Here is a 10,917-nt window from a genome sequence, read left to right as displayed (position 1 = left end):
AAAAAATTACCATTAAATTTGTGAATTCCAAAAATATATCTTTCCGACATTCAAATATCTTGGAAGCTTTTCTCGAAAAATTGTTAGTTCAGCAGCTTGTAAAATGATAAGATAATTCTTCATCTATTCGTAATATTGCAACAAATAGGCCCATAAGATTGCTCAAATGGGCGCTGACTAAAAAAAAAAAAACCTGCGAAAAAGGGCCCAACCGGGTTCGAACCGGTGACCTCTTGATCTGCAGTCAAATGCTCTACCACTGAGCTATGGACCCTTTGTTGACATCATTTACGAATCTTTTATTATTACAACGTTTCTGTATAGCTTAATTCTATAAAAGTAGAAGGATAAGAGAATGAATTGAATCATTTCTCATAAACTAATTATACTAAATCCCATACCGATAGACATAGACTTTCCTTCTTGAGCACGACAATCTAATATTTAATATTATCTATATATGTAAATAAATTGCTATAAAATGTTGCCATAAAATTTCCTCAACGAAATGATATATATATATATATATCACATTTTTTTAAGTATATACTTTTTAACATTATATCCAAATTTAATAATAATTACAGTAAAAAGTTCAAGCTTTTGAATTTTTGTCAAGGCCATGAAAAGTAATATTTTACCTATATAGACAGAGACATTTTCAATTTTTTTTTTGAACATTTATAATTTTCATTTTATATTTTCCTTTATTATCATTATTATTATTATTATTTTTTAAATTACTAAATAGAATAATGTTGCCTTCTAATTGAATAAAACGTGTTAACACTGTTAAAAATTTGACATAAGGTGAACTAAATGATCTATTTGATAACGGTTCTAACCTTAAAAAATAAAATGATATAATTTAAAGCGATTTGATAAAAAAAAAATTAATAAATAAATAAATCAAACTTCAACCAAAACCAGGGAACAATATGTGATTGAAGCCTTTACCTAATATTGTTGCTGCCTGCTGTCCAAGCAATTCGGTTTATTAAATGAAGCCAGAGTTAGCATCAAGGATTTTGGTCATGCGATTGTTTGTGCTCTCTTTCTTTTTTTCTTTTTTTTTTTTTTCGTCATGACAAATATACTAATAAACAACTAAAATATAAAAATAATTTTTATAACAAATTTGATACTCTCAAGTTCAAATGAACTCGGGAGGATTGGATCCAGTTCCATTTTAAGCATTTTGACAAAAATTAACAGAAAATCCTAAAAGAATGGGGCAATTTAAAGAAAAGTTCGATACTTTAATTGAGAGTTTTTAAACTTCAAAGGGTAATGTCAAAATGAGTAGAAATTTATGAGAGTTTTCTGAAGTTTCCACTAATATATAGTAGAGAAATGATAAAAATCATTATCTCAACCATTTCTCTATAGTGAATGGATAAAATAATAATTGAATTTGTGTGAGATCCACAAATCTAAAGGTGGATTCATTGGATTTAGAAAAATATATAATTAAAAGCTGGTTAAAAAAATGATGTGTAAAAATACCTTTATACATTACCGGTAAATAATGTTACATATATTTTCATTAAACAATACATTTTTAGTGCCATATAAAAAAAGGAGGGAAAAACATCATTTTAAACCCCTGAACTATCATGTGTTTTAAAAAGACTTTCCAAATTTCAAAAACTCTAAATTTAACCCACAGAACTTTCAATTTAATTCAATTGACTATCATCCGTCAGATTCAGGCGTTAACCCATAACGAAAATGACTAAAAAGAATAAATTATCTTTCGATTTTCTTTTTTAATTTTTAATTTAAAATTAAGAGTAAATTTAGAATTTTATAAAAAACTCAGGTGTATAAAGATTATTTTACCACTTTTAACATTTAAAATTTGACGTCAGAGGGGATACATTGCATCAAATTGAAAGTTCATGGGGGTAAATTGAGAGTTTTTTTAATTTGGGGGGTCTTCACAAAATGCATGGTAGTTCAAGGGTTTTTTTTTTTTTTTTTTTTTTTTTTTTTTAAGTAAACACTTAAAGAAAATGTGAAAATGTGTATGTACCCAATTTATAACCCAAATTAAAGCTTGACCCATGAAATAAATATAACTTATTTACTAACTGCTAGAGAGAAAAGCAAAACCCTTACCCACATAGTCGTCCTCCTCGTTTCGGTGCTAGTTATTTACCTATGCCCTAACCCCGATGCCTCCTCTCTTCCCCTTCCTTGCCGCTCCTTTCCCCCCACTGTTTTCTTCGTTTTTGCCCATTCCCTACCGCTTTTCTTCTCTAGCCTTCATTTTCTGTAGCGGGCTCTTTGGCCTTGTTTTGGCTTTTTGTGGGTTCGGCTTGTGAGGGGCTTTCTTTCCAACCCCCCCAGATTTTGTCTGTGGTTGCCGCCGACCTGTGTCGCCGCTTCGCTACTGGTTATTAGGGTTTTCTTTCATACGTCCCCATCGTGTCAAGCTCCCACGCCCCTTACGCGGCGATTTTCGACCTACACGGGTCCGAATCCCTTTCGGCTACCGTCTTCCCGCTTTGTGCTCATTTTCCTTGTTTTTTCCTTGTTTTGGTGGTTCCTTGTTGTTGTTGTTGTTGTTTGTTTGTTTGTTTTTTTCCTCTTGTTTGTGATTGTTTTCAGGTCCTGCTTTGCTGGTCTTCTCCACGCCTGTTCGCCTCCCACCGTCTACTGCTGGGCCTTTCGACGCGTCCCCACCACGATGAGCTTCCAACTCCCCTCCGGTTTTCGGTTCCCGGCGTGTGCGTGATCGGAGTGTGCTGTTTTTTTTTTTCTTGTTTTATTTCCCTATTTTGTTGATTCTTTAAGATGTATTTTTGTTTTGGCGTGTAGTTTTTTCTTGTTTTGTTCGGCTTGTAATAAGGTTATTTCCTCTCTCACTTGATATATGTCGCATTCGGGTTAATTAGTTTTGGTCCAGACCTTTGGATTATGGATGTGATCATTATCCTGGCCTTCGGGTTGAGGAGGAAGAGTTTCAGCATGGGAGTTCCGCTCTCAGGGTCGAGGAATAATTGCTATCCATGCATTTGGTTGAGTTTATCTGTCACAGATCTAGTATTAAATCTGCTTTTAGTCATGGGTTAGTGGATTGGTCTCGAATCTTGTACTAAACCTCGTAATCTTGTAACTTTATGTTATGGTTGCTTAAGAGCTTTACTCTGTGATGTAAGAGTTTTATGCTCGTGATATTATTGAATGAAATGTTATGTTCTTTTCAAAAACAATATATATATATATATATATAAAACATATTTATGGATTATATAAAACATATTTATGGATTGCGGTCCCTAATTCTTTGGTGTCGCAATCTCAATTTAATCAGCAATGTCTTCGAAAAAAAAAAAATGCTTTGTTTCTTCGGCCATTAAGTTATGCTCAATAAATATTTAGGTAAAATTTAGTTAAGAGTATGTCCCATTTGGCTTGCGAATAGACCTCTTGAATATAATGTCTATTTCTATGAAGTAGCCATTGTTTTGTTTGGTATGGCCTATTCATATTTATTCCTTAACGAATAGATTGCATTTAGATAGAAAAAAAAAACCCATATTATTTTTTATTTTATTTCAAACTAAAAAAGAGAGAGAGAGAGAGAGCGCCTCATGGTGGTGCGACCATCCTCGTGGCATTCCAGGGTGGCTAAGGCTACCCCCATCCGCTTCTATTAATTTGAGTTGAAAAAAAAAAAGGAAGAAGAAATAAATAAAATGGGGTTTTTAATAATTTTGCTTCAATTTCAGTTAAAGCATATGAATTATTATCAAACTAAGGAATATGAATAATTATACATATTCAATTTTTTTAGTAATAATTATTTACTTTCCTAGTGAAATACTCTTTCTGCAAACCAAAAGAGGCCTAATAGTAGCTTTCCTATCGAAATAACTTTCACATTAACCTTTCTTATCCTTTTTCTATATTATCTAAATAGTCTTTTAAATAAATGCTAAAAGAAAAAAAGCAATTTAAATATATTTTTTTCAATTACATATTAGGAAAAAGAGGGATGAAATAGAGGAAAGAGAAAACCTTTTTAAAATTAAAATAATGGTAAAAGAAGCAAAAGTGCGGCTTCCTTGGAGTTTCTCTTAACTTTGGGAAAGCTAAGTGTGTTTTTTCGCATTTTTTTTCCCTACATTTAGAGAAGATCTAAAATGAGATTTAGGGGAGTATGTTGAAAGTGCTCTAACAAACAATTCTTCATATTTTTATTACCCACTTTTTCGAAGCGCTTACATATATATTACTTAGCATTTTAGTTATTTACTTGTAATATTTCATTTAAAATATTATTTCTTTTCACTATTTCCAAAGAAGAGAGAATAAGATTTTTTAAAATTTTTAAAATTTTTTATATAAATGTTCTTACCATTGTAGTAGCTCAAAAAATCTTAAGCTATTTTGACTAGTCAAATATAAAGCTTTTTTGAGAATTTTTTGCTATAGAGCTAGCTTTTAATTATTTTGGTTAGCTCAATGCGAATGCTCTTCACCTTTTGAGAGGTCCCCCCTTGAGGATGGTGGATGTGCAACCACCCTCGATCACTTCTAAAGATATGGTCAGATCACTCTAACCCTTTTATTGGGGTGGCCTACCATCAATCTTTGTCACAAATTCTATCAACATTTCATCATTATTTGCACTTATTCTTTATACTTTATTAGAAAAATTAGCTTTGTTGATAACCTTTTTTATGAGTTTTTTTTTTTTTTTTTTTTTTTTTTTTTTTTTTTTTAAATGTTTTAACATGACATAAATGAAAATTTCGTGTTTTTTATTTTTATATTTGAAGTATTTTGTATTAAAATTTATTCATTAATATTTTTACTTTTTTTTTTTAAAAAAAAAAAAAAAGGAAAAGAATAAGGGAAAGGATAAGAGTAGGTTACCAAACTTGGGGAAAGGATATAAATATGAGTGATATTTCTTCGAGTCAAAAAATACCTAAAATCACGTGAGACGATGTTTTGGGCTCTCGCACGTAACATTCGTAATTCTGGTCTTCCTTGGTCTACAGACATTACGCCCTTCATTTGATGGTACACGTTATCTAGTGCTTTGTGACGTATAGCCATGTGCCTAATAAATCTTATTGTCAACAGCCAAGCAGATTTTTAGAGTTACTTCTTATTTGAGGAAATCGAAATCATTTTCCGACCATGACAAGGAGACATGTCACATGGTATTTATAACGAGTTAGAAAAAAGCATTAGTCACATCTGTAGGGTATGTCTAACACACTTCTTTTCTTTTCTTTTTCTCCTAACTGTCCATGTCACTTTTTTCTAAAAAAAAAAATCAACATAAAAATATTCTCACTTTTTATATACATCATTCACTTTTTACTATTATTCAAATAAAAAAATCATTACAAAATAATTTTTTTTTTCATTTTTCAATATAAAAAATTCAAATCTTTATACAGCATCCATCGGTGTCAACTCCATTATCTAAGGCAAAACGGGTTGTCAAACTGACACTTTGTTATTACTCGAAAAAAATTAGTCAATTTAAAGCTTTTTAATTTTTTTTTTTATAAAACACAGTTTTACTTAATAATTAGGTAATGTTGAAACTAGATTCTCCTTAAAATTCTGACATCCTCATAAGGTCACAGAGTAATGCTAGGGACCATCTTTTTATTCTCCTAAAGCTGATGTAGTTTTTAAAATCACCATTAAATTTTAGATGAATCATACTTAGGAGGATAAAAAGATGGTCCATAACATTACTCAAGGTTACATCATGCAGTGCTCCAGTACAATATGGTCCGACATTAGTAGGTGACTCTGATACTATTTATAACGACCTACGAAAAAACGCTAGTTACATCAGAGCTATAACTCAAAAAAAAACTAGTCATTTTGGAGCTCATAGAATTCTTTATAGAGCCCAATTTCACTTAATAACTAAGCATTATAAAAGTCCCCAAGAGGTAGCTCAATCGGCTGGGACCACATTTAATGAAGTGGAGGTCACTAGTTCGAATCTCCCTCTCCCCTCTTGTGCGGACATGTCAAAAAAAAAAAAAAAAAAAGCACTATGAAAATTAGTACTCGCAACTATCTTTATAGATTACCCACCTTATGTCGGCTATTTATTATCTTGTCAACATAAAATCAGGCATTACAATAACACATAAATGTCGTTTATTGATACTTGTTTTTAATTTTTAATTTTTTTTTTTTTAAGGGAATACTTGTTCAATTTGTAACATAAGAATACACAACAAATAAAAAAGATCATCGTACTCTTTACATAGGCCTACTCCTTGGTGCTTGTCTTTACTGAATGTTTATTGAGACGTTTGAAAGATCCATATTTCATAAGAAGTTGTATATATAGTTGAAGATAATAATAATTATACAGTTGAAGAGATCCCACAATACTTGATGACAATATGTTAGAAAATGATAGGATCATGTGGAGGAGGGTGAGGGAAGTTAATGTTTTTTTTTTTTTTTTGGTAACAAACTGCTTCATAGAAAAACCAAGAGGACTACAAACACAACAAAAACACATCCCTCACAAGGAGGGGAGGATGGGAGGTGGATCTTTTCCACTACAGATGGGGATGGAAATGGGGGGAGAAAAGGGAGAAAAAAAAGTGGGAATGCAGCCAGAGAAAACTCTAGCCGCGGCCCAATATGCCACGTAATGGGCGCAGAAGTTTGCACTTCTGGTAACTTTCCTTGCCTCCCAGTGAGAGGAGGAAGGAATAAGAGAAATAACATCCGAAATTAAGCTATCTATTTGCCAATCCAAAACAGTGGAAGGTTGCTGCAAAGAGGAAATTACAATATCAGAAATTCCTTCTAAAACAAAGGAATCTATCTTCAAAGAGGTGGCCAGTTTTGCAGCCAGCAGGGCTGCTTGAGCTTCTCCATAGGCGTGCTCATAGGTGGGGCTGTATTGATACAAGGTCTTGATGATTTGGCCATTAGCATCTCTGCATACAGCAGCTTGAACAGAGAAAAGGTCTGCAGTAGCAATGTCGAAGTTGACTTTGTAACTGCCTTGTTGAGGGGGATTCCAGCTTTCTTTCATTGGTTGAGAGGTGTTGTTCCAGGCTGCATAGTGTTCTAAGGAGAGCCTCATGATTTTGTCAGCAAATTTAGAAGCTTTGGGGAAAACTCCATTGTGAATAGCTTGATTCCTGGCAAACCAAAGAGAATCACACAGAACAGTTGCAAATATTTGGAAGAGGTGAGTGTCAACTAAGGGGATACCAAAATATTTGTTAGGAGAAAGAATACCGATAATCCAATTTGGCAAAGTAAGAGTGGACCATTTCAGAGAATCAAGAGGCCAATGGGAAGATCTCCAAGAAATTCTAGCAAAAAAGCATCTGAAGAAGAGGTGATGAAGAGAGTCCTCTTCTTCTTTGCATAAGGGGCAGATTAAGTCTGCCTGGGAAATGGGGAAAACAGTATTGATCCTAGTCTTGGAGGGGACAATGTCCCAAGCAACTTTCCATAGGAATAATTTTAGTCTATCCATTAGCTTTAGTTTCCAAAGGGCTTTCCATTGGGTGGGGGTTAAAGGAGAGGAAGCTGTGGAGATTCTTGGGGTGGTTATGAGCTTGTAAGCAGATTTTGAGGTGAACAAACCAGATGGGGAGGGAGTCCAAATGTACTCTTCAGAAGGAGAGTTTGATATCCTGATTTTCTGTATCTCCCTAGCACTAGAGGAATCAAAAAGATAGTTTATCAAGGGGATGTTCCAGTAGGTTTCAGGGGAATTTAAGGTGTGATAGAAGAGGTCAGTGATCAAAAGGTTTGGGAGGGGCTGGATCAGATGAGGAGAGGGAGTGGGGATATAGGAATTTAGAGTGGGAATCCACGGGGAGCTCCAGATGGGGAGAGAGGATTGTCTGTGAATTTTGAGACAGGCACCTTTTGAAATGACAGAAATGGAATTTGTGATGCCTTTCCACAGCCAAGAGGAAGAAGAAAGGGGAGAGGGGGTGAGAATAGAGTTTGAGTGAAGATACTTACCTCTGAGTTGGGCCACCCACATCGAGTCTGTCTTGCACAAGAGGTTCCATCCTAGCTTTGAAACCAGGGCAAGATTAACCTCTCTCATCTTCCGGATTCCCAAACCTCCCAAGTCTTTTGGAATGCATAAAGTGTCCCAAGCTTTTAAAGTGAGGTTTCTGGACTTTGCAGGAGGGAAACCCCACCAAAAGTTTTTGAAACTCCTATCCAGCTGAGAGCAGAAAGAAGAGGGGAGCAAAAATGTACTCATTGCATAGGAGGGAATGGTAGCAGCAACTGATTTGATAAGAACCAGTCTTCCTGCTTGGGATAGTGTTTTTGCTCTCCAGCCCTCCATCTTACTTAAAACCTTGTCAAGGATAAAGTTGAAAGCATCTCTTTTCGAGTTTCCCATCAGAATAGGCAGGCCAAGGTAAAGTGACTTTGTTGGGTTGGAAGTGTATGGTAGAATGGCTGAGATGGAGGAGATTAAAGAAGGATTAGTGTTTTTGCTAAAACGGATGGATGACTTGAAGGAGTTAATTTTCTGGCCAGACCATCTACAATACTTCTCAAGGCAAGATTTTATGCTAGTGGCTTCAGCTAGGTTGGCTCTTCCAAAAATGAGCAGGTCATCAGCAAACAACAAATGATGAATTGCTGCATTGTTTCTAGAAATCTTCAAACCTCTGATAGCACCAGCACAATCCTCTCTGTACATCAGTCTAGAGAAGACCTCTGAGCCAATGATGAAGAGGAAAGGAGAGAGAGGATCTCCTTGCCTCAAACCTCTCTCAGGGGAGAAGAAACCAAAGGGGCTGCCATTTAAGAGAATGGAGAAGGAAGTAGAAGAGATGCAGGCTCTAATCCAGGTGATCCAGTTTGAACAGAAACCCAGTTTCTCCATGATAGCAAGAAGAAAATTCCATTCCATTCTATCAAAGGCCTTTTCCATGTCCATTTTTAGAAACAAAAACCCCCCTTTACCTTTCTTGCTCCTAAATGTATGAAGAAGCTCATGGGCCATAATGGTGTTATCCTGGATATTTCTTTTGGGGATGAAGGCCGACTGGTTGGGGGAGATGAATTTATGGAGCAGGGGTTTTAATCTATTGGCCAAGATTTTTGAGATGATTTTGTAGACAATGTTACAAAGGCTTATAGGTCTAAATTGATGAGCAGTATGAGACCCACTAACCTTTGGAATGAGGGCTAAGAAAGTGTGGTTTTGCTCCCTAGGCAAGTGATTATGCATGAAGAAGTTCCAAATAAATTTCATAACATCATCCTTAACATAACTCCAGTATTTCTTGTAGAAGAGGGCAGGGAAACCATCAGGACCCGGGGCTTTGGAGGATCCTAGACTGGCCAGAGCTTGAATTACTTCCAATTCAGTGGGAATTGAGCAGATGATTGAGTTGTCCTCCTCAGTGATGACCTTTGAAAAGAGGTCCAGCATTTCAACTTCAATGTTGGGGTTAGAGGTGGAAAAAAGAGAGGTGAAGTGATTGGTGAAAGAACTCCCAATATCTGCCCTTGAGGACACCCAATCACCAGAATCTGTTTTGAGAAAGTTGACAGCATTTGACCTCCTTCTAATGATAGTAGAGGTGTGGAAGTATTTTGTATTAAGATCTTTGCAAGTCAGCCAGGAATCCCTGGATTTAGAACGCCACAGAGTCTCTTCATGCTTGAGAAGCTGCTCTAACTCAAGCTTCAATTGTATTTCCTTATCAACAGAGAAATTGCAAGGAGGAGTTTGCTGAATTTGGTCAAGCTTAAGAAGAGTGGCCTTTATGTTTTTCTGGATGTTACCAAAGTGAGAAGCATTCCATTTCAACAGAGCATTTTTTGTATGTTTGAGCTTTTTGGGAAGATAGATGGCTGGATTACCATAAACAGGAGCTTTCCAAGCCGTTTCTATCACCTTCCCACAAGAGGGGTCTTTGGACCAAAACTCCTCAAATCTGAAAGGCCTAGGGAGGAAAAAGGAGTGGTTATTTGTGTTTAGGGATATGGGATTGTGATCAGAGTTGAAAGCTGGAATATGAAGGAGGGAGTATTCGGGGTGTAAGTGGGTCCAATTTGGGGATGCTAGACCTCTGTCTAGTCTTTCTTTGATGATATCAGGACCATGTCTGTGATTACACCAGGTGTAGGGGTTTCCAGCAAACCCAAGATCAATCAAACCAAATTGATTAATGAAATTTCTGAAGTAGGAGTTACCAGAATTAACAACAGGTCTACCACCAAGTTTTTCTGACTGGTTCAAAATGGAGTTGAAGTCTCCAATACACAGCCATGGGGCCTCAAAAAATTCACCAACAGAGGTGAAAGAATCCCAGAAGGCCTGCTTGTCATTTCTGTAAGGGGGGCCATAGATACAAGAGAGAATCCAAGGAGTATGTGGAGGATCAGAGTAACACCATGCAGAGATGTTGTTCTTGTTTGTGATGAAGCAATCAAGGTCCACACCAGTCCTCCATGTAACAACTAATCCACCACTAGCACCACACGCAGCAACTTGAGTCATTTGAAAAAAACCAAGTCTGTTCAAAGTAGCAGATACTTGGGGAGGGGGAGTTTTGGTTTCTGAGAGAAAAAGAACATCTGGGGAGTGATCACGGATCAGCACCCTCAAACTACGAACTGCAGCAGGCCTGGAGAGCCCCCTGCAGTTCCAAGAAAGGATCTTCATTTGTGCTGGGGAGGCTTGACACAGCCTCCCTTCAAGTTTACATCAACTTCAGCATTCTCCCCTGCAATGACCATTTTGTTTTTTCCTTTGCGAGCTGCTTTGAACATTGCTCTAGCTGGGGTCTTTCCAGAAAGACCTGGAGCAAAGGGCATAGGATAGTCTTTTGGTTGGGGTGTGAGGGTTTCTTGGTCAGTGAGAGATCCAGGACCTTTTTTTGAGGGGGTGAGCAGAACATTTGATCTTGT

General features: G+C 36.2%; 1 non-coding gene across 1 annotated transcript; it reads right to left on the bottom strand.

The window, feature by feature from the left end:
• Window positions 1-202: 202 nt before the first annotated feature.
• On the bottom strand, window positions 203-274 carry TRNAC-GCA (transfer RNA cysteine (anticodon GCA)). Its single transcript has one exon. It is a non-coding gene; the product is annotated as a tRNA-Cys (tRNA).
• Window positions 275-10,917: the final 10,643 nt, after the last annotated feature.

This window comes from Corylus avellana, chromosome 10, assembly GCF_965113065.1.
Source record: "Corylus avellana chromosome 10, dhCorAvel1.hap1.2, whole genome shotgun sequence".
In the NCBI taxonomy this organism is placed as follows: Eukaryota; Viridiplantae; Streptophyta; class Magnoliopsida; order Fagales; family Betulaceae; genus Corylus; species Corylus avellana.
The sequence above is the reverse complement of the archived record's forward strand: the minus strand, read 5'-3'. Positions and strand labels throughout refer to the sequence as shown.